Source organism: Oryctolagus cuniculus, chromosome 6 (assembly GCF_964237555.1).
Source record: "Oryctolagus cuniculus chromosome 6, mOryCun1.1, whole genome shotgun sequence".
Taxonomy (NCBI): Eukaryota; Metazoa; Chordata; class Mammalia; order Lagomorpha; family Leporidae; genus Oryctolagus; species Oryctolagus cuniculus.
In genome coordinates, this window is record NC_091437.1 from 63,703,469 (window position 1) to 63,723,124 (window position 19,656).

A 19,656-nucleotide genomic window follows, 5' to 3' on the forward strand; every position below is an offset into this window, starting at 1 on the left:
CAAAGCCAGGAGCCAGGTGCTTCCTCCTGGTCTCCCACGCGGGTGCAGGGCTCAAGGACTTGGGCCATCCTCCATTGCCTTCCCGGGCCACAGCAGAGAGCTGGACTGGAAGAGGGGCAACCGGGACAGAATCTGGCGCCCCAACCGGGACTAGAACCTGGGGTGCAGCGCCGTAGGCAGAGGATTAGCCTAGTGAGCCATGGCGCCAGCCTATGCTGCTCCACTTCTTATCCAGCTCTCTGCTATGGCCTGGGAAAGCAGCTGAGGATGGCCTAAGTCCTTGGGTCCCTTGTACCCACGTGGGAGACCCGGAAGAAGTTCCTGGTGTCGTCCTGGCCCTTGCAGCCATCTGGGAAGTGAACCAGAATGGAATATTCTCTCTCTTTGTGTCTCTCCCTCTTTCTCTCTGTAATTCTGCCTTTCAAATACATGAAATAAATCTTTGCAGATCATGTGTGATGGACGATCATGGATGGGGGAAGGCATGAAGAACACAGGGGTGAGGAACGCCTGGGTCAGCCAGCTACAGACACATGGGGGCCCAGGGGCAGTGTCTGGAGATCCTCGGACTGTTCCATTGAGAAAAGCACAATCGATTCTAAATGTTAGCAACCTATAAATGCACGTGGTAATTTCTAGGAAGAAAAGACATGAATAACAGAGAAAGAATACAGAACTTCCATATTGATAAAGAGGGAAAAAATGGAATGATAGAAAAGATTCAATCAGTTCAAAAGAATGCAACAAAGAGAGGAAGAAGGACATAGGGTAAGTCGGCCAACTGAAAGCACACAGTAAGAAAGCGTTTGTCAGCTCAGCTACATTGGTGATAACACCAGGGGTTATGGGCTGAGTGCTCCAGACAACAGGTAAAGATACTCAGCAGGATTTTTTAAGCAGCATAATACACCCCAACTCTATAACACTTTGGAAAGATACATTCAGGGGCCAGCATTGTGGCAGCTGGTTAAGACATTGTTCCCAATGCCCACACCGGAGTGTCAGTTCAAGTCCCTGTTGCTCTGTTTCTGATCCAGCTTCCTGCTAATGTGCCTGGGAAGGCAGCAGAAGATGGCCCGAGTATTTGGGCCCCTGCTATACCCATGTGGGAGATCGGGATGGAGTTCCCAGCTCCTGATTCCTCTGCCTGGCCCAGACCTGGCTGTTGCAGCCACTTGGGGCAGTGAACCAGGGGATGGGGGATCTTTCTCTCTCTGTGTCTCCCTCTCTGTGGCTCTGCTTTTCAAATAAATGAATGAATATTTCTTTTTTTTAAAGAAAAGATATATATATATATATATATAATAAAGAGCTGATAAGTTGAAACGGAAGGCTGTACAGTAAGGTGGGCACTGACCAAACGGGTACTTTACAGCTGAGTTATCAGGCAACATAAAGGAGGCAATGGCAGAGTTGGCCGCAGCCATGGCACTGTGGCCCGGCAGGGCATGGCAAGGACAGCCCTGGGCGGCCACTGACTTGTAAGCAGAGAGGCAGGTTCAAGTTTTCCAAAACTACCGTGCAGGAAGGGACCAGGTGGGGCGAGGCAGGGAGCGGGGAAAGGAGCACCTGCTTAGGGCGCTGCAGGGTAAAGAAGTGGAGGACGTGAGACACTCGGAGTGAGATCTACACTGTCTGCTGATGCACCGGATGGGAAGGGTGTGAAAGGAGGGAAGGGAAGAAAACGAGGTTGCACCAGGCTTGTTTTAGCCAAGCGGTAAATGGCCACAGCCTGCATCTCAGCGAGGAGGACCGGAGGCAGCACGGTACTGAAGGGGCATCCTGTAAAGGGCCAATCAGGTGGGGACGGCCTATAGGTTGTGTTTGTTGGTTGGCTAAGAAAACTCAGCTCTCCCAGTGGGGGAAGTGTAGTACGAGTGTTAGACAATTCTGCTGAAAGACCTTAGGCAGCGACACCTGCAGCTGGTTCTGGATGTGTCCACTGTCTCGGCTCCCTTCCTGTCCCCCACAGGACAGATTCCGGGCCCCCTGCTAGCCTTTCCTGCTCACTTCCAGAGCCTTTTCCAGACTCACGGGATCTGGCCGGAAGACGCAGGAGCTCCTCACTTTTCAAGGAAGCAGCATTTGCAGAGGACACACCCCCAGATCTCTTAGCTCACCTCCGTACCCTCACTGGCTTGAACAGTAAGTCCGACCCTCCCATCCATCAGTAACCTCACCCAGCCGGTGCTGGCCCTCAGCTGGGCCCTGTGCATGAGCCGTTCCACAGGTGCTCCATAATCCTGTGAGTTAGATTTTTTTAAAAGATTTATTTATGGCCGGCGCCGCGGCTCAATAGGCTAATCCTCCGCCTTGTGGCGCCGGCACACCGGGTTCTAGTCCCGGTTGGGGCGCCGGATTCTGTCCCGGTTGCCCCTCTTCCAGGCCAGCTCTCTGCTATGGCCCAGGAGTGCAGTGGAGGATGGCCCAGGTGCTTGGGCCCTGCACCCCATGGGAGACCAGGAGAAGCACCTGGCTCCTGGCTTCGGATCAGCGTGATCCTTTCTCTCTGTCTCTCTCTCACTGTCCACTCTGCCTGTCAAAAAGAAAAAGAAAAAAAAAAGATGTATTTATGTATTTGAAAGTCAGAGTTACACAGAGAGAGAAGTAGAGGCAGAGAGAGAGAGACAGAGACAGAGAGAGAGAGGTCTTCCACCTGCTGGTTCACTCCCCAAACAGCTGCAACGGCCAGAGCTGCGCCGATCTGAAGCCAAGAACCAGGAGCTTCCTCCGGGTCTCCCACGTGGGTGTGTTAGGCAGGAAGTTAGGTATGAGCTTATGTGTGTGTGACAAAGGCCTCCGGAGAAGACTTCTACGTCCAGCATATGCATCTACATCTCAAAGTTATCCCGATAATGCTGCAGGGGCAGCCTAGTGTTCACATCCTGCCCTGCCTCCTTCTACCCGATGACCTGTCAGGTGGAGATCCCCGCCCCTTCTGCCTGACAAATCTTCCACAATCTCCCAGATGCAGCCCAGTATCTGCATTTCAAACACCCTGCTCCGGATCCCCATTCTCTAGGGGGTCCTGCTCACCCTTCCTCTGAACCCAGGATGGCGCCAGCTAGGCTTCCTCCAGCCTGATACCTTCAAGGAAAAACTCAGATAGGAGCTTCTTAGTATTTACAGCCATAAAATCCTTTGTTTCAGGAGGAGATATGTGAAGACAAAGACCCATCTCCTTAAAAACCCCCGGCCTCAACCGGACTGCGCGCTCAGCCCTCTGCCTCTCTGCTGAGCCGCCAGCCTGGTCTGGCCAGGTTTATTCTCTCCACTCAACCATGTAACCTCCACCACCACCACCCCAGTCTCTCCCCATCCATCCTTACGGATGTCTCTTCCCTAATAAACCTTGCTATTTTACCTCCCACTACTCTCTGTCTCATGCCTGAATTCCTTCTTGCGCAAAGACAAGAACCCTGCAATTTCTCCGGTAACAGGTGCACGGGCCCAAGGACTTGGATCATCTTCTACTGCTTTCCCAGACCATAGCAGAGAGCTGGTTTGGAAGTGGAGCAGCCGAGACTCGAACTGGCACCCATATGGGATGCTGGTGCTGCAGGCAGCCTTACCCGCCATGCCACAGTGCCAGCTCCAAGATTAACATTCATAAGAGACATTCTGGGCATGAGATAAGATGGCAGGCTTCCTTCCTGCCTGCCTGCCTTCGAGAGACAGAGACTGACAGAGATCCCATCCACTGGCTCATTCCTCAGACCAGGATTGAGCCAGGCCAACACTAGAACTCAATCCAGGCCTCCCACTCGTGCAGCAGGGACCCAACCACTTGAGCGGTCACCTCTGCCTCCCAGGTTCTGCACCCAGGCAATCAGATACAGGAGGCAGGCATCCCACATGGCATCCTTAACCACTGCACCAAGGTCACGACAGGCACTGCTGGGGCTCAGAACACAATGCCCAGAGGATGGCCTTGGCACGCTGGGACTTTGAACTGAAGCAGCTTGCAAGGCTTCCGGAGCAGTCTCTCTCTGACTTTCTGTCCCCTTCTCATTGCCTGCCTAAAGCCATTTATACAGACCTTCTTCCTCAAGCGGGTCGTAGAAGCTAGAACCCCTCTCCCCTAAAGACGACCGTAAAACCTAGAAATATTCCTCTAACTTGCCCTGCTTCTCTGGGTAAGAGTCAGCAATGGAGAACTTCTCTGCCTCCCTTGTCTGATCACAGATGCTAAGACCCTCATCCCGGAAGGGACCCTGCCTCGGGGAAGAAGCAATGACGCACAGCATAAAGAACTGGACCAGACAGGTCTTGCCAGGCCCTCCCTCGACCAGGACATCAGGTGAGAGCCTTGAGCCGGATCCCACGTCCGCACCATGGTCAGTCCTCACGGGACCCAGGCTCAGCAGTAGGCAGCAGCCTGAGGGCTCCTGACTTGAATGTATTCCTCAGGCTTTTCTCCCGTGCTGGTCCATTTGCTGCTGCCAGCAGCACCACACCACAGACAGGGCAATTTGCAAAGCATAGTGGTCTTTCCCAGCTCATGGCTCTGGGGGTGCAAGGTGGTGGCTTCTTGCTGGCAGAGTCCCGTGGTGGCACAGGGCTTCACACGGCAACAGCCAGGGAGTGTGTGTGTCTGTTCATGGCCCTGACTGATCCCACTCCCTCTTCCTTTCTTTCTTTCTTTTTTTTTTTTTTTTTTTGGTAGCCAGTCACTTTTTTAAAAAAGAAGATTATTGGCCGGTGCCGCAGCTCACTAGACTAATCCTCCGCCTGTGGCGCCGGCACCCTGGGTTCTAGTCCCGGTTGGGGCGCCGGATTCTGTCCCGGTTGCTCCTCTTCCAGTCCAGCTCTCTGCTGTATCCCAGGAGTGCAGTGAGGATGGCCCAAGTCCTTGGGCCCTGCACCCGCATGGGAGACCAGGAGGAAGCACCTGGCTCCTGGCTACGGATCAGTGCAGCACGCCGGCTGTAGCGGCCATTTGAGGAGTGAACCAATGGAAAAAAGGAAGACCTTTCTCTCTCTCTCTCTCTCTCTCTCACTGTCTAACTCTGCCTGTCAATAAATAAATAAATAAATAAAAAGAAGATTATTTATTTGAAAGGCAGAGTGACAGAGAAAGAGGGAGAATCTTCTATTTACTGGTTTATTCCCCCAAATGGCTCCAACAGCTGGGGTAGGCCAGGCTGAAGCCGGGAGCCAGGAGCTTCATCCGGGTCTCCCACATGGGTGGTAGAGATTCGGTACTTGAACCATCATCTGCTGTTTTCCAGGCACTTTAGCAGGGAACTGGATCAGAAGTGAAGCAGCTGAATTTGAACTGGCACCATATAGGATGACAGCACTGCAGGCAGCGGCTTTTCCCGCTACTCCACAGTGCCGGCCCCACCAGCTGCTCCACTTTTGATCCAGCTCCCTGCTAATGGCCTGGGAAGACAGAGGATGATGGTCCAAGTGCTTGGACCACTGCACCGCTGTGGGGAGACCCAGAAGAAGCTTCAGATCTGCCCAGCTCCGGCCGTTGCGTCTTTTGGGGGGTGAACCAGTATATGGAAGACCTCTCTCTCTCTCTCTCTCTCTCTGTAACTTCCCTCTCTCAAATAAATGAATACATCTTTAAAAAAAATACTATTGCTCCATAAGCAGTCAGAAGCTACATCTATCTTGCTCCCGTGGCTCCCCTGGAACCTAACACAGCGCCTGGAACTAGGCACTCACTCAACAAGTATGTCTGGCCTGTGACAGACAGAGCATGCCAGCTTGCACGGGTGGGAAGCAGGCCCTCCAGAACAGACATGCTCCAGTCAGGGCCTCTGCCCAAGGGACTATTCAGTCACCTTGCCTGGGGCCTCTTAAGTCTCTGAAAAGCTTTGAGCCAGGAAACCGGACAACATTCTTTCCCAGGAAGCTTGGGATAGTGTGGGAAGGAGAAAGATATCACACACTTCCTCCCCTGCTGGCCACCCAAACGGCTTGTGAAATCCTGGGCCCGGGGGAATCCGATGTTCCTTTAAAGATGGCAGAGCGCTGTCATTCTGCTCCGAAATGCTTACTCCCACTCCTCGTCCTCACAGGGCCTCCTGTCTCGGGATCTGCTGGATCTCAGTGTCCTCGTCCTGAACTCCAACAGTGGCTGTCCAAACTTCCAAACTGGAAGACCTAGTCCTAGTCGGCTTACCCAAGTTGGTGGCAGATGGCCTGCGTGGCGAGGTCTTCCTTTTCCTCTCTTTAAATGTGTTATCTGAGAGGCAGAAGAGAAAGAGGGAGACAGAGAGAGCGAGTTCCCCTACACGGCTTCATTCCCCAATTGCTCACAACCGCCAAGACTGGGCCAGGAGAAGCTAGGAGCCGGGAACTCCGTCCAGGTCTCCCACACACAAGTGGCAGGACCCACTGCTACCTCTCAGGGTGCATCAGGAGGAAGCTGGAGTCAGGCGCTGGAGCGGGAACTTGAGCCCCAGGTGGGGTGCAGGCATCTTAACCACTATGCTAAGCGCCCGGCCTCTCTCCCCGACGCCTTCCTTAAGGGCAGTTTTCTCAGTCCTACCTGGGTAACTTGGGCCTAGGGACACCCACACCCCACTCTCCAGAATCCTCGTTTTGGTGCTCACTGCCTGAGACCAGGCTGGGGGAGCGCTGGAGCCGCCTTGGCCGGCACCACCTCCCTGGAGGTGGCATCCATGGTCCTGGCCGCCACTACCACCTCATCCCCTCCTCTTATCAAAGCCACCAGTATTCAACCGCTGGTAGACCTCAGCTCTAACCACCAGAGCCCCGTGAAGTTTCCACTCTGCCACCTCACAAGGAGGGTGAAATTTCAATATAGGAAGCCTTGGGGGACACTAAAACCACAACCAAACCACAGCACTTGGCACCCTGTCTTTCATGAGCGGTATGTGTGCTGGGATCCTTATGATGAGTGAGAAAAGGGATCACACCTACATCACATCCCCGTCAGTTTACAAATAAGAAAAGTATGGGGGCCGGCACTGTGGCGTAGCGGGTAAAGCCGCCGCCTGCACTGCCGGCATCCCGTATGGGCACCGATTCAAGTCCCGGCTGCCTCACTTCCAATCCAGCTCTCTGCTATGGCCTGGGAAAGCAGTAGAAGATGGCCCAAGTCCTTGGGCCCCTGCACCTGCGTGGGAGACCCGGAGGGAGCTCCTGGCTCCTGGCTTCAGATCGGCACAGCTCAGCCATTGCGGCCAATTGGGGAGTGAACTAGCGGATGGAAGACCTCTCTCTCTCTCTCTCTCTGCTTCTTTCTCTCTCTGTGTAACTCTTACAACTAAATAAATAGATCTTTTAAAGAAAGAGAAAAGCATGACTTAGGAGTTGGCATGTGGTATAGGATGCCCCCACCCCATGTCGGAGTGCCTGGTTCAAGTCCCAGTTTCTACACTGCTGGTCCAACTTGCACACCCTGGAAGGCAGCAGAAGTTGGCTCAAGTACTCAAGTACTTGGTTCCAGGTCCCCCAGATTGAGTTTCTGGCTCCTGGCTTCAGCCTGACTGAGTCCTGGTTGTTGTGGGCATTTGGGGAGTGAAGCAGCAGATGGGGGATCTCTGTCTGCCTCCCTCTTTTTCTCTCTCTGTCTCTCTGCCTTTCAAATAAAAAATGAAAATAAATAAATCAAAAAATAAAATTATGGCCTAGAGCAAGTTAAAAGTCATAAGGACCAGGACTGCATATGAATGTAGGTCCGCTGATGCCAAAGTCCAGAATCTTCCCAGCACCCAATTCCTTTTTTTTTTTTTTTTAAGATTTATTTATTTTACTTGAAAATCACAGTTACACAAAAAGAGAAAGAGAGCCAGAGAGAGAGAGAGAGAGAAGTCTTCCATCCACTGGTTCACTCCCCAATTGGCTATCAACGGCTAGAGTTGTGCTGATCCGAAACCAGGAGCCAGGAGCTCCCTCTGGGTCTCCCACGTGGGTGCAGGGGCCCAAGGACTTGGGCCATCTTCTACTGCTTTCCCAGGCCATAGCAGAGAGCTGGATCGGAAGTGGAGCAGCCGGGACTCGAACCGGTGCCCATATGGGATGCCGGCACTGCAGGCAGCAGCCTTACCTGCTACACCACAGCGTTGGCCCCCCATTTCTTTTTTTTTTTTTCTTACGATTTATTTATTTGAAACACAGAGATAAGAGAGAGGTAGAGACAGAGAGAGGTCTTCCATCCACTTGTTCACTCCCCAAATGGCCACAGCAGCTGGAGCTGGGTTGATCTGAAGCCAGGTGTTAGGAGCTTCTTCCATGTCCCCCACGTGCGTGCAGGGGCCTAAGGACAGACTTGGCCATCCTCTGCTGCTTTCCCACACGCATTAGCAGGGAGCTGGATAGAAAGTAGAGCAGCCAGGACAGGAACTGGTGCCCATATGGGATGCCAGCGCTGCAGTCCAGGGCTTTAACCTGCTACACCACAGCGCCGGTCCCAGCACCCAATTCTTTAATTAGAGGGAATCCACCCATTGCAAACTTCCTGGTGCCTGCCTTTTCACAGATGTGGGGGAGGGCACAGTCTAGAAAGCCATGGCCTTGCCATCAACCTGCTTCCATCCTCAAGGTTTCGGGTCCGTAGCCCAGCACGACAGGGTGGACAGGAGAGGCCTCACCGCCCAGCTTGCAGGGCTGGCTAGTGGGCACGCCATTAGCACCTTCAGGATCCACTTCAGCCTTCAAATCAGGGTCGCGTATGTCCATGGGCGGTGTCTGAGTCTTTTCTGCCGGGGGGTGAGTGCGGAGGGTGCCGGGCTAACAGTTGGTGAGCTGTGGAGCTCCTTGCTGGCCACTTGTTCAGTCTGCTTCACGGTCCAGCCCTGCCTCTGCCCAGTCCCGCCTCCTCCCCTTCTGCTCTCCTAACCCCATCTCAGCATCTGCTTCCCAGAGGACCTGCCTGCAGTAACAAAGCAGTCAGCAAGTCTGAGTGAGCTTCCCTCCGGTACACGGGGGTGGGCTGACCCAGGGACAAGGGCGTGTGTCCCCAGCAGGCAGGGGAGAGGCTAACCTGGCACACACCCTTGTGCACCCCTGCCACTGGGCCCAACAAGGATGAAGGGGTGCTTTGAGGACCACGTGAGGACCCACGTGTGGCCTGGTTCTTGGAGGACGCAGAGCAAGTTGGGGGTGGGGAAGCTGCTGCCCTGTAGGTCTGGAGGGAGGGAGGAATGGGGCGTGGCAGTGCCAAGCGGTGAGGGTGAGGGTGTGTGAGGGTGACGGGGGGGTGTGTCTGTCTGGCTGTCCTGGGTGGGGCTGGGTAAATGTTTAGGTACAGGCGGCGGCTATCACGTGGCCTGGTTGAGGGTTTGGGATGAGGCCAGGTAAGCGGGCTGTGTCAGACACATCTACTCGCTGGCCCAGAAGGTGGAACCGAGCCATGGCAGAAGGCACACAGGACAGAGGACTCATTTCAGAGGACTTCCAAGGCTTCCTGGAGCCAAGGCCCAGGGCAGGGAGGGCTATGGCCCTGGCTCAGCTCCTTGGCAGGACAGAGAAGGGGTGAGGGGCCGGCTGGGTGGACCTGTAAGTGAGAGTCATTGGCCCCAAGACCAGGACCTGTGCAAAGCGGCCGCCCGGGGGGACTGAGGCGGGGACTTCAGCACCCTGACCTCCTCCTCAGGTAAGTGGGAGTCCCCCAGGTGACCTCCTGGCCTGCCCTTGAGCCGGACAGGGGCCAGCTTCCTGCTTCCCCTGCAGGACAGGAGGACGCTGGTGCAGGCGGAGGCCCCACCCAGCAGCCCCTGGCCCATCCTCAGCCCTCGGCCTTGTCTTAAGCCACTGCATCTGTGAAATCATCCACTCTACCACAAGCGCACAATTATTATAATTTAAAATGTCTGTCTACCCCGAGATGCTTATGGCTGAAAAATGATGTCTGGACCTGGCTTTCAGGAGGAAGAAAGAAGCCCCAAGGTCTGTGTGCAGGCCTGCATGGGGCAGGAGGTGTGCTTCCATAGACTAGCAATCAGATCATGAGGAAAGAAAACAGAAGGCACGCTCTGAAGCCCCGTGTTACAGGTGCTTCCCGATGTGCAAGCTGGTGGCTTGGTTCTTTTTTTTTTTTTTTTTTAATTTATTTATTTGAATGACAGAGTATCAAGAGAGGGAAAGACAGAGAGAGACACACACACACACACATACACATACACACACACACACACACACACACACACAGAGAAAGCATCTTTTATCCCCTGGTTCACTCCCCAAATGGCCACAACAGCCAGGGCTGGGCCAGGCTGAAGCCAGGAGCCAGGAACTCTAACCTGGGCTCCCAAGTGGGTGGCAGGGGCCCATGTACTTAGGCCACTGCTGCTGCCTTTCCAGGTGCATTAGCAGGAACCTGAATCAGAAGTAGAGCAGCCAGGACTGAAACTCGAATTCTGATAGGAGATGCAGGTGTTGCAAGCAGCAGCTTAACCCACTGCACAGCTTGGGTATGTGTGTGTGTGTGTTTGTCTGTGTGTGTGTTTTAAGATTTACTTATGGCCGGCGCCGTGGCTCACTAGGCTAATCCTCCACCTTGCGGCACCGGCACACCGGGCTCTAGTCCCAGTCGGGGCGCCGGATTCTGTCCCGGTTGCCCCTCTTCCAGGCCAGCTCTCTGCTGTGGCCCGGGAGTGCAGTGGAGGATGGCCCAAGTCCTTGGGTCCTGCACCCGCATGGGAAACCAGGAAAAGCACCTGGCTCCTGCCTTCGGATCAGCGCGGTGCACCGGCTGCAGCGCGCCATCTGCAGCGGCCATTTGAGGGTGAACCAACGGTAAAGGAAGACCTTTCTCTCTGTCTCTCTCTCTCACTGTCCACTCTGCCTGCCAAAAAAAAAAAAAAAAAAAAAAAAGATTTACTTATTTATTTGAAAGGCAGAATGACAAAGTAGAGAGGTCTTCCATCTACTGGTTCACTCCCCAAATGGCTGCAACAGTCAGGACTGGGACAGGCCAAACCCAGGAGCCTGGTACTCCATACAGGTCTCCCACATGGATGGCAGGGGCCCAAGGACTTGGGCCATGTTCTGCTGCTCTCCCAGAATCATTAGCAGAGAGCTGGATCAGAATCAGAAGCAGAGCAGCTGGGATTCCAACCGGTGCTCCAATATGGGATGCCAGCATCACGGCCAGTGGCTTAACCCACTGCACCCCAACAGCCTGGTTCTTGAAAGATCTCTGAGGAGCCAGCACTGTGGTGTAGTGAGTAAAGCCTACGCCTGCAGTGCCAGCATCCCATATGCATGCTGTTTTGAGACCCAGCTGCTCCACTTCCAATCCAGCTCTCTGCTAAGGCCTGGGAAAGCAGTAGAAGATGGCCCAAGTCCTTAGGCCCCTGCACCCACAGGGGAGACCCGGTGGAAGCTCCTGGCTCCTGGCTTTGGATTGGCGCCGTTCCAGCCATTGTGGCCAATTGGGGAATGAACCAGCGGATGAAGACCTCTCTCTCTCTCTGCCTCTCCTTCTCTCTCTGTGTAACTCTGATTTTCAAAGTAAATAAATAAATCTTTAAAAAAAAAAAAAAAGATCTCTGAGTGGTGCGCAGTTACTGGGTAAAAGGCTCAAGGACCCCACAGTGAGACAGGTGGACAGGAAACATCTAGCCCCAATATCTCCTTTCAGGCTAAAAATCATGCACAGTAGTTAAGACAGGGGATGGGACGCTGGTGTCCGTGACAAAACACCTGGATTCCGGTCCTGGCTCTGCTTCCAGCAACAGCTTCCTGGTAATGCATGTTAGGAGGCAGCAGAAGACGGCTCGGGTACTTTGGTCCCTGCCCGCAACATAGGAGGGTCCTAGCTTGGCTGATCCAGGCTTGGCTGTTTCGGGTGTCTGGGGAAGTGAATCGGTGCATGGAAGATCTATCTGTCTCTGTCTCTCTACCTTTCATATAAAACAAAAATAAAAACAAATAAATTCCTCTAGCAACAAATGAGATGAGCAGTCAGAGGACCTGGTGGTGATGCCCATTCAGACAGCACAACACAGAGCATGGATGCCCCCTCAGGCCTCAGGGATGTGGTGCAGCGGAAAGTCGGCTGGTGGGCACAGAAAGAAAAATAATATAGAGCACCAAGTGCCAGCAGTCACAGCCAATGCCATTGTCCCTCCTTTTTTTTTTTTAAGATTTTTATTTATTTATTTGACAGGTAGAGTTACAGACAGCGAGAGAGATTCCTTCCATTGGTTCACCCCCCAAATGGCTGCCACAGCTGGAGCTGTGCCGATCTGAAGCCAGGAGCCAGGTGCTTCTCCTGGTCTCCCGTGGGGTGCAGGGCCCAAGGACTTGGGCCATCCTCCACTGCCCTCCCGGGCCACAGCAGAGAGCTGGCTTGGAAGAGGAGCAGCCGGGACAGAATCCGGCGCCCATATGGGATGCCGGCTCCGCAGGCCGAGAATTAACCAAGTGAGCCACGGCGCTGGGCCTGCCATTGTCCCTCCTTAGAGAGCTGACGAGAAGGCGAGCAGCGAATGACCCCTCTTGGGCATGGCTGGACACAGTCTCAAGTCCAAGTCACATGTAGTGTTCATAGTTTCAAAGGACAAGAATTAAAATACAGAGGTGTCTTTCCGGCAGTGAGGACCTACCCAGGCCTCTCGCAAAGGATCTCCTCCATCCCTCTCCAGAAGAGGAGAAGAGGAAACACAAGAAGAAGCGCCTGGTGCAGAGCCCCAGTTCCTACTTCATGGATGTGCAGTGTCCAGGGTGCTGCCCAGTCACCATGGTTCTCAGCCACGCCCAAACGCAAGTTTCGTGTGTTGGCTGCTCCACTGTCCTCTAGCAGCCTACAGGAGGAAAAGGCTTCCGGAAGGATGTCCCCTCAGAGGGAAGCAGCACTGAGAGCACCAGGTGGGAAACTTCCCCATAAACACATTTTGGATTAAAAAAAAAAAGGGGGGGGGGGCCTGGAGGAGAGGGAGGGCTGCACGGCCGTGGATAAGAACAGCACTGGGTGGTAGAGACGGGCACGTGACGGGCTTTTACCTTCTCTCCTCTCAGCATGGGCGTCATGGCACAGCAGGTTAAGCCACTGCCCCTATCCCATACCAGAGTGCCTGGGAGAGAGTCACACCTCTGCTTCCGATTCCAGCCTCCTGCTAATGCGCACCCCTGGAGGCAGCAGATGATGCCTCAAGTCCTTGGGTCCCTGCCACCCAGGTAGGAGACCTGGATGGAGTTCCTGACTTCTGGGCTTGCTCTGGCTCAGACCCGACTGTAGCCAGCATTTGGGAAGTGAACCAGCAGATGGAAGGTCTCCTCTGTCTCTTCCTCTATCCATCGCTCTGAAAATAAAAAATACTTTTAAAAAATAAAACAGGGGTCAGCACTGTGGCATAGTGTGTAAAGCCACTGCCTGCTGTGCCAGCATCCCATATGGGCACCAGTTTGAGTCCCGGCTGCTCCTCTTCCCATCCAGCTCTCTGCTATGGCCTGGGAGAGCAGTGGAGGATGGCCCAAGGCCTTGGGCCCCTGCACCCACGTGGGAGACCAGGAGGAAGCACCTGGCTCCTGGCTTCAGATCAGTGCAGTTCTAGGCATTGCAGCCAATTGAGAAGTGAACCAGCGGATGGAAGACCTCTCTCTCAGCCTCTCCTTCTCTCTCTGTGTAACTCTGACTTTCAAATAAATAAATAAATCTTAAAAAAAAAAAAAAAAAGCAATCCAGGCACAGTCCTTGTTTTTAAAAAAAAGGCACCGTTTCCCAGCAGCTCCTGGACAACACTGGATGCGATCATCCAAGCTCATTTGCTTACACAGATTTTCTTTGTTTTAAAAACATTTTTAGGGGCTGGCGCTGTGGTGTAGCAGGTAAAGCTGCCACCTCCAGTGTTGGCATCCATATGGGTGCTGGTTCGAGTCCCAGCTGCTCCACTTTCAATCCAGCTCTCTGCTGTGGCCTGGGACAGCAGAAGATGACCCAAGTCCTTGGGCCCCTGCACCCACGTGCAAGATCTGGAAGAAGCTCCTAGCTCCTGACTCCTGACTCCAGATGGGCTCAGCTCCAGCCATTGCAGCTATTTGGGAAATGAACCAGCAGATGGAAGACCTCTCTCTCTCTCTCTCTCTCTCTCTCTCTCAATCTCTCTCTCTGCTTCTCCTTCTCTCTGTGTGTAACTCTGTCAAATAAATAAACAAATCTTTAAAAAAAAATTCTCAGATGTGGTAAAATATACATAATGAGACAAAACTCCCATGATGCAAAGGCAGGACCCAGTCTCTCATTGTCTCCCTAAGCCCCAGGTATCCTTTACCTGTCCTTTATCAAAGGGAATCCCTGAATTGAGAGAGTGGCACAGCTGGCCCTACAGGGTTCTAATCACCAGACCCAAGAAGTCCTCTGCCTCTCCTACAAATCAAACCCTGCTGGCCAGTGCTGTCCGGAGGGGCTTCAGTAGGGGAATTCCAGGTCTGGGGCAGAGGGAACCACCACTTCCATGTAGTGCCCAGACCAGCGGGAGCCCACCCGGCCATCAGAAATTCCCTAACATGCACGGCCTCACCGACCAATCAACGGAAGGGCACAAGCACCGCTGACCAACCAGGAACTAGGACACAAGCTGACCACGCGCCTCTTAGCCCATTTTGATCTACAGGAAACTTCACCCCGGACTCCTCGGGGAGCCCAGGAATTAAGCAATAGCCGCCCAGCTCCTCGCTCTGTGCTTTGCAATAAACAGATGCATTCTTCGCAATGTCGGTGACTGGCTTGCTGCATGTCGGGTGAGTGGACCCAGGTTTGAGGCTTCAATGGCAACACTTACAAATAGTTTGGGGAGTTGTTCAGCAACAGTAAGCATTTTAAGCGTGCCGTGCCGTCTAGTGGGTGTTAAGCATGTTCCCACGCCGTGCAGGGGGATAGTCTTCTCCCACCCTCTACACTCAAGCCCCTGTCCCACCTCCACCTGTCCACAGATGGCTGCACCCAAGGGACAGGAGCACAGTACTCTGGAGTCCAGAGCTGGCTACCCTGTTACCACTTGAGATGGCAGTGCCTCCTGGACGTGGCTGGGGGCTGCCTAAGTACCTGGGGACCCATGAATAGGCCTGCTTAGCTTCTTGGACTTCCGGGGCGGGCAGGCTTCACACTGGAGTCCAGGCTGGCTCCTGCAGGTCTGAGCTCTCCCGCCCCAGGGCAGGCACCTGAACAAGTCCTGGCAGCTCTCAGCCTCCACCCCCACCTGCTGCCTGGGGCGGCCAGGGTCACCGCTGGAGGGAGGAGGGGACAGCAGGGGGTGGTGACCAAACGCTCCTCCCCAGCTCTGGTGACTCAGGGAGGGCAGCCTATGTCCTGGAGTCCACTTTCACCCCAAGGTGTGAGGTCAGGGGAGCCTGGGGCAGGGTCCTACTTGCCCTGACCACAGTCAGCCACAGTGGCTCCTCTGTGACATGGCACTCGGGTGAAGAAGAATCTTGCAGGTGCCGGCAGGTGCCAGGTGGGCCAGGGAGTTACAGGCAGCCTGCTCTCTGCAAGGTCTAGGATCCTCTGATGCTACAACGCCCTATGCCCCTCCCTCAGACCGGGGCCTGGCCCAGCTCCAGAAAGAGGAGTGAAGGGCGGGCGGGGACACACAGCTGTCAAGTCCCTGTGACCTGGTTATGCCTTTTAATCCTCCGTGCCTAGCGATTTGTCCGGTTTTACAAATGAAGACTCCAAGGCTGGGAAAGGTCACGGGGAAGTTACCGACCTGGGATTTAGAGCCACGGCCGCCTGCCCCCATTCTCCTCCTCCCAGCTAGAAAACAGCCGTGGAACTGCTTTTACACAAGAGTCAGGCCCAGAGAAGAGGAGGGGTGATGCCTCTGGCCGGGCTGTGAGTGAAGCTAACATCACAATGCAGCCTCACAGGAGAGGCCCCACGTGGATCACGGAGGTGGGCACAGGAGTCCCACAAAAGATGAGACCCCCAAGAAGGGTGCGATGATGGAAGCCTACCAGGAGGCTCCAAAACATTCATGTTCTTATGAACAAGCCAGGCCTGGATTTCAAAACTGCTTGCAGCCAAACATCTTTTAATTTATTTTTCCCATGCACTTTTGGAAGTCTCCTCTTATTTAGTGTCCTGGACTTCTGGGCTGGGGCAGTGGCGGGGCTGGGGGGGGGGGTATGCACATGTCATAGGTGGGGAAGGGGAGGGACTGGACGACTGGACAGTGAATAACGGTGGTCTTGCTAAAGTGGTCTGCAGCAGCCCTCAGAACAGGTGACTGTCGTCTGGCCGTGGCACCAACCTCCGGGCTTCTCCCCTGGGATTGGCGGCGTTGAGTGCAGGGAGGGTAGGCATGGCGACTGAGCTGCTCTTGATGGAGCTTTAGGCAGGGGAGGGAAGTTCTGAGCAAGCTGGGGCCAGCACCTGCTGTGCCCCAAGTGGCCTCAGTTCAAAGTAATCAGTGAGCCAAGGCAGCTTATTTGGGGGTAGCATTTCCTGAATTCCTTCAAGGCACTGTGCAAATCTGAACGGGCCCTGGAGCGGCTGTGTCCTGGGGGTGACAGATGACCTGCAGATGATGCCCTGTGACAGGTGCCACCTCGGTGAACCAAGGGAAAAGGCCTGAGTTGGGGGTGATTAATTCTGTCTTGCGGGTAGGAGGAGGGCCTTGAGGACAATGGGTGTTTTCAGTAGATTGTCCCACAACCAGCCACTTACAAATCAGGACACAGCAGTCCCCAGAGAGAGTGTTGCGGTGGCTGAACCTGCAGGAGCCGCAGGACCAGTCTTGACGCTGGGACTCCGCCTCCCAGCAGAGGAGAGAGGGGACCGGAGTGTGAGCTGGAAGGCACAGCGGGGGACAGCTGGACCAGGAGCCAGGCAGGCTGTTGCAAGAGTCCAGAAGAGAGGTGATGAGGCCAGAGGTGGTGGCTAGAGGGACTTCACAGTCCTGGCCACATGCAAGTGCATGAACCAGCAGCCCAGGGAGACAGCCCCAGAGCAGTGAGAGCCCTCGGTGTAGCCAGGGCAGCACACACCGCTTGGGGACAGGCTCCGTGTCCTCGCCCCACGAAGGGAAAGGACCAGTGAACGTTTGCACACCCACCACCCGCCAGGCACTGTGCTGGGAGTGTTAGAGACGCCAGGTCACTGAACCCCACAGGGGAGGAAACGGAGGCTGGGACACAGGAAGTCCAAGCTCAGCCAACTCAGCCAGTGAGTGCATCCAGGGGGCCTGGTTTTACCTCGCCTGGCCTGGAGCCCTATTTTGCCTCACCCCTTGGCATCTGGGCAGTGGCTCCCATGCCAACCCCACAGGAATGTCAGGTCTGGGAGCAAGCAGCCCCTGGGGGAGGGGGTATCTGCTCTGCAACCCCAGCAAGGAGAATAAAGGTCCCCCAGTACAAGGGCTCAGGGAAGGAGGCAGCGTCTACCAGGCCAGCTCTCCACACTGGGGATGGGAGGGCGCTCCTAGCAGCCTGGAGCCAGAACCCATGTGTGAGGTGTGGTCAGGCTGGACCGGCTGCGGCCAGAGCTCTGCTTCCAAGCGTGACGTGGGTGGGAAGGATGGGTTGGCTGCTGTCTCCTTTGGCCCCAGTCCTCCACTCGGCACCCCAGCCTCCACCTAAAGCTGCTCTTCCCTGGAGCTCATGCTGTTCCGTTCAGTCGGAAATCTCAGGGCCCTCCCACATTATCCTGGACATCTCAGGGCCCTCCTGCTGGAATGTTCCAGAATACTGAACGCCCTACCCCCCCCTTCCCACTGGCAGCCTGGTGCAGGGAAAGAACATGGGGAGGGTGCGTAGTTGGGGGGAGTCAGGAGACCTTGGCTAAGTCACCGTGTTTGTAAGCACAGAAGGGGATGGGGAGGGAGGCAGGGAGGGGGCTCATGGCTCCTCATCCGAGTTCCCATCAGACCCATCCAGCCTCCTTCCCTCTCCTCCTCATGGCCTGTCTTCCCAAGTCAAGCCCGTTTCTCTTCCAAACCACTGCACAAACAGCCCCCATCTTGCCCGCCCCTCACTTTCCCCTGCCTGATTTCTTTCCCAAGACTCTTGTAAGCCAGCCTCCCTGCCTAGGCCACCCCTCAGGGCCTGCGTCCACACCCCTAGGTCCAGCTGGGTAGAGAGGCTCCCCCCCCTCCACACAGGGGACCCCCAGGCCTATCCCAGGAGGCCTTCCCAGTCTGTTCCCATGGGTCACCTGTGCCTTCTGCTCCCCGACTTCTCCCCCAACCCCCGCCAGGGCTTCGGCCTCACTGGTAAGCTCTGCCTTGGCCAGCTCTTGGCCTCTGCCCCAGCTCAGTGGAAATGCTTCAGGAATCATTCTGCAAGTGCCATGTCACAAAGGCTGCTTCCCCAGCAGGGACTCTCCCAAGGTCCTCGAAAAGGTCAAGTGTGTCCCTGCTTGGAAACCATCCCGTGAGCATCCTACCAGACAGGGGCCTCCTCATGAGGAGGCTAATCATGAGGCTCCTTTTTTCTTTCTTTTTAAATATTGGCTGATACTCTTTTTAAAAAAATATTTATTTATTTATTTATTTATTTATTTATTTATTTGAAAGGCAGAGATACAGAGAGAGAAGGAGAGGAAGGAGAGGGAGGGAGGGAGGAAGGGGGGAGAGAGAGAGAGAGAGAGAGAGAGAGATTCTCCATCAGCTGGTTTACTCCCCAAATGGCCACACAGCTGGGGTTGGACCAGGTGAAAGCCAGGAGCAGCCAGGAATCCAACTGGTGTCCACCTGGGATGCTGACACTCAGGCAGAGGCTTAACCTTCTACACCACAGCGTCTGCCCCTGATACTCTTTATTTTTTTTTCTTAAATATTATTATTTCAGGGGCCGGTGCTGTGGCACAGCAGGTTAAAGCCCCAGCTTCTAGCGCAAGCATCCCACATGGATGCTTGTTTGAGTCCTGGCTGCTCTACTTCCTATCCAGCTCCCTGCTAATGTGCCTGGGAAAGCAGCGGAAGATGGCCAGGTCTGTCCATAGGCCCCTGCACCCATGTGAGAGACCTAGAAGAAGCTTCTGGCTCTTGGCTTTGGATCGGCTCAGTTATAGCCATTGCAGCCATTTGGGGAACGAAACAGCGAATGAAAGACCTTTCTCTCTATTTCTCTCTGTAAATCTATCAAATAAATAAAATAAAATTTTTAAAAATATTATTTATTTGAATAAATTTAAAAAGTATTATTTATTTGAAAGGCAGAGGGGCACAGCAGACTTTCCATCCACTGGTTCATTCCCCCAAGGCCCACGAGAGCAAGGGCTGGGCCACGAGCCTGGAGCTCTGTCGGGGTCTCCCCCATGGGTGGCAGGGACCCAAGTACTTGGGCCATCTTCCTGCTGCTTTCCCAGGCACATGGGGAGGGACAATATTGCAAGTGGAGCAGCAGGGACCAGCACTGGCGCTCCTATGGGATGCTGGCGTCGCAGGTGGTGGCTTAACCCACTATGCCATAACGCTGGCCCAGTTAGCTATTTTAAAGCATGCAATTCAATGCTCTTCAGTACATCACAATGTTTTGCAACCAAACACCACTTCTATCTGGCTGCAAAACCTTTGCCCACCTCCCAGACGGGAGTCCTAGCCCCCTGAGGGGGTCATTTCCCACCTCTTCCTCCCCACAGCCTCTGGCACTGACCTGGTTCGGCGGCTCTGGACTGTCCTGCTGCACACAGGTGGACTTCTGTGTCTGGTTTCTTCCTCTTGAGCACAATGCCATGCAGTGCTCTTCAGCACTCGGCTCCTTTTCATGGCTGAATGCTATTCCACGGTACAG

General features: G+C 54.5%; 1 long non-coding RNA gene and 1 pseudogene across 3 annotated transcripts in view; one reads left to right on the plus strand and one right to left on the minus strand.

Annotated features, from left to right (window-relative positions):
• LOC138850221 (uncharacterized) overlaps positions 1 to 19,651 on the minus strand; it is a 104,689-nt gene extending 85,038 nt beyond the window's left edge. For 2 of the 3 annotated variants that reach the window (XR_011389917.1, XR_011389916.1), the window contains exon 1: positions 19,519 to 19,650. This is a non-coding gene — a long non-coding RNA (uncharacterized lncRNA). Of the gene's footprint in view, positions 1 to 19,518 lie in introns of all 3 variants that reach the window. The other variant, XR_011389915.1, reaches the window with a different exon arrangement.
• Positions 11,937 to 12,786, plus strand: LOC108176554 (small ribosomal subunit protein eS27-like; annotated as a pseudogene).
• Positions 19,652 to 19,656: the final 5 nt, after the last annotated feature.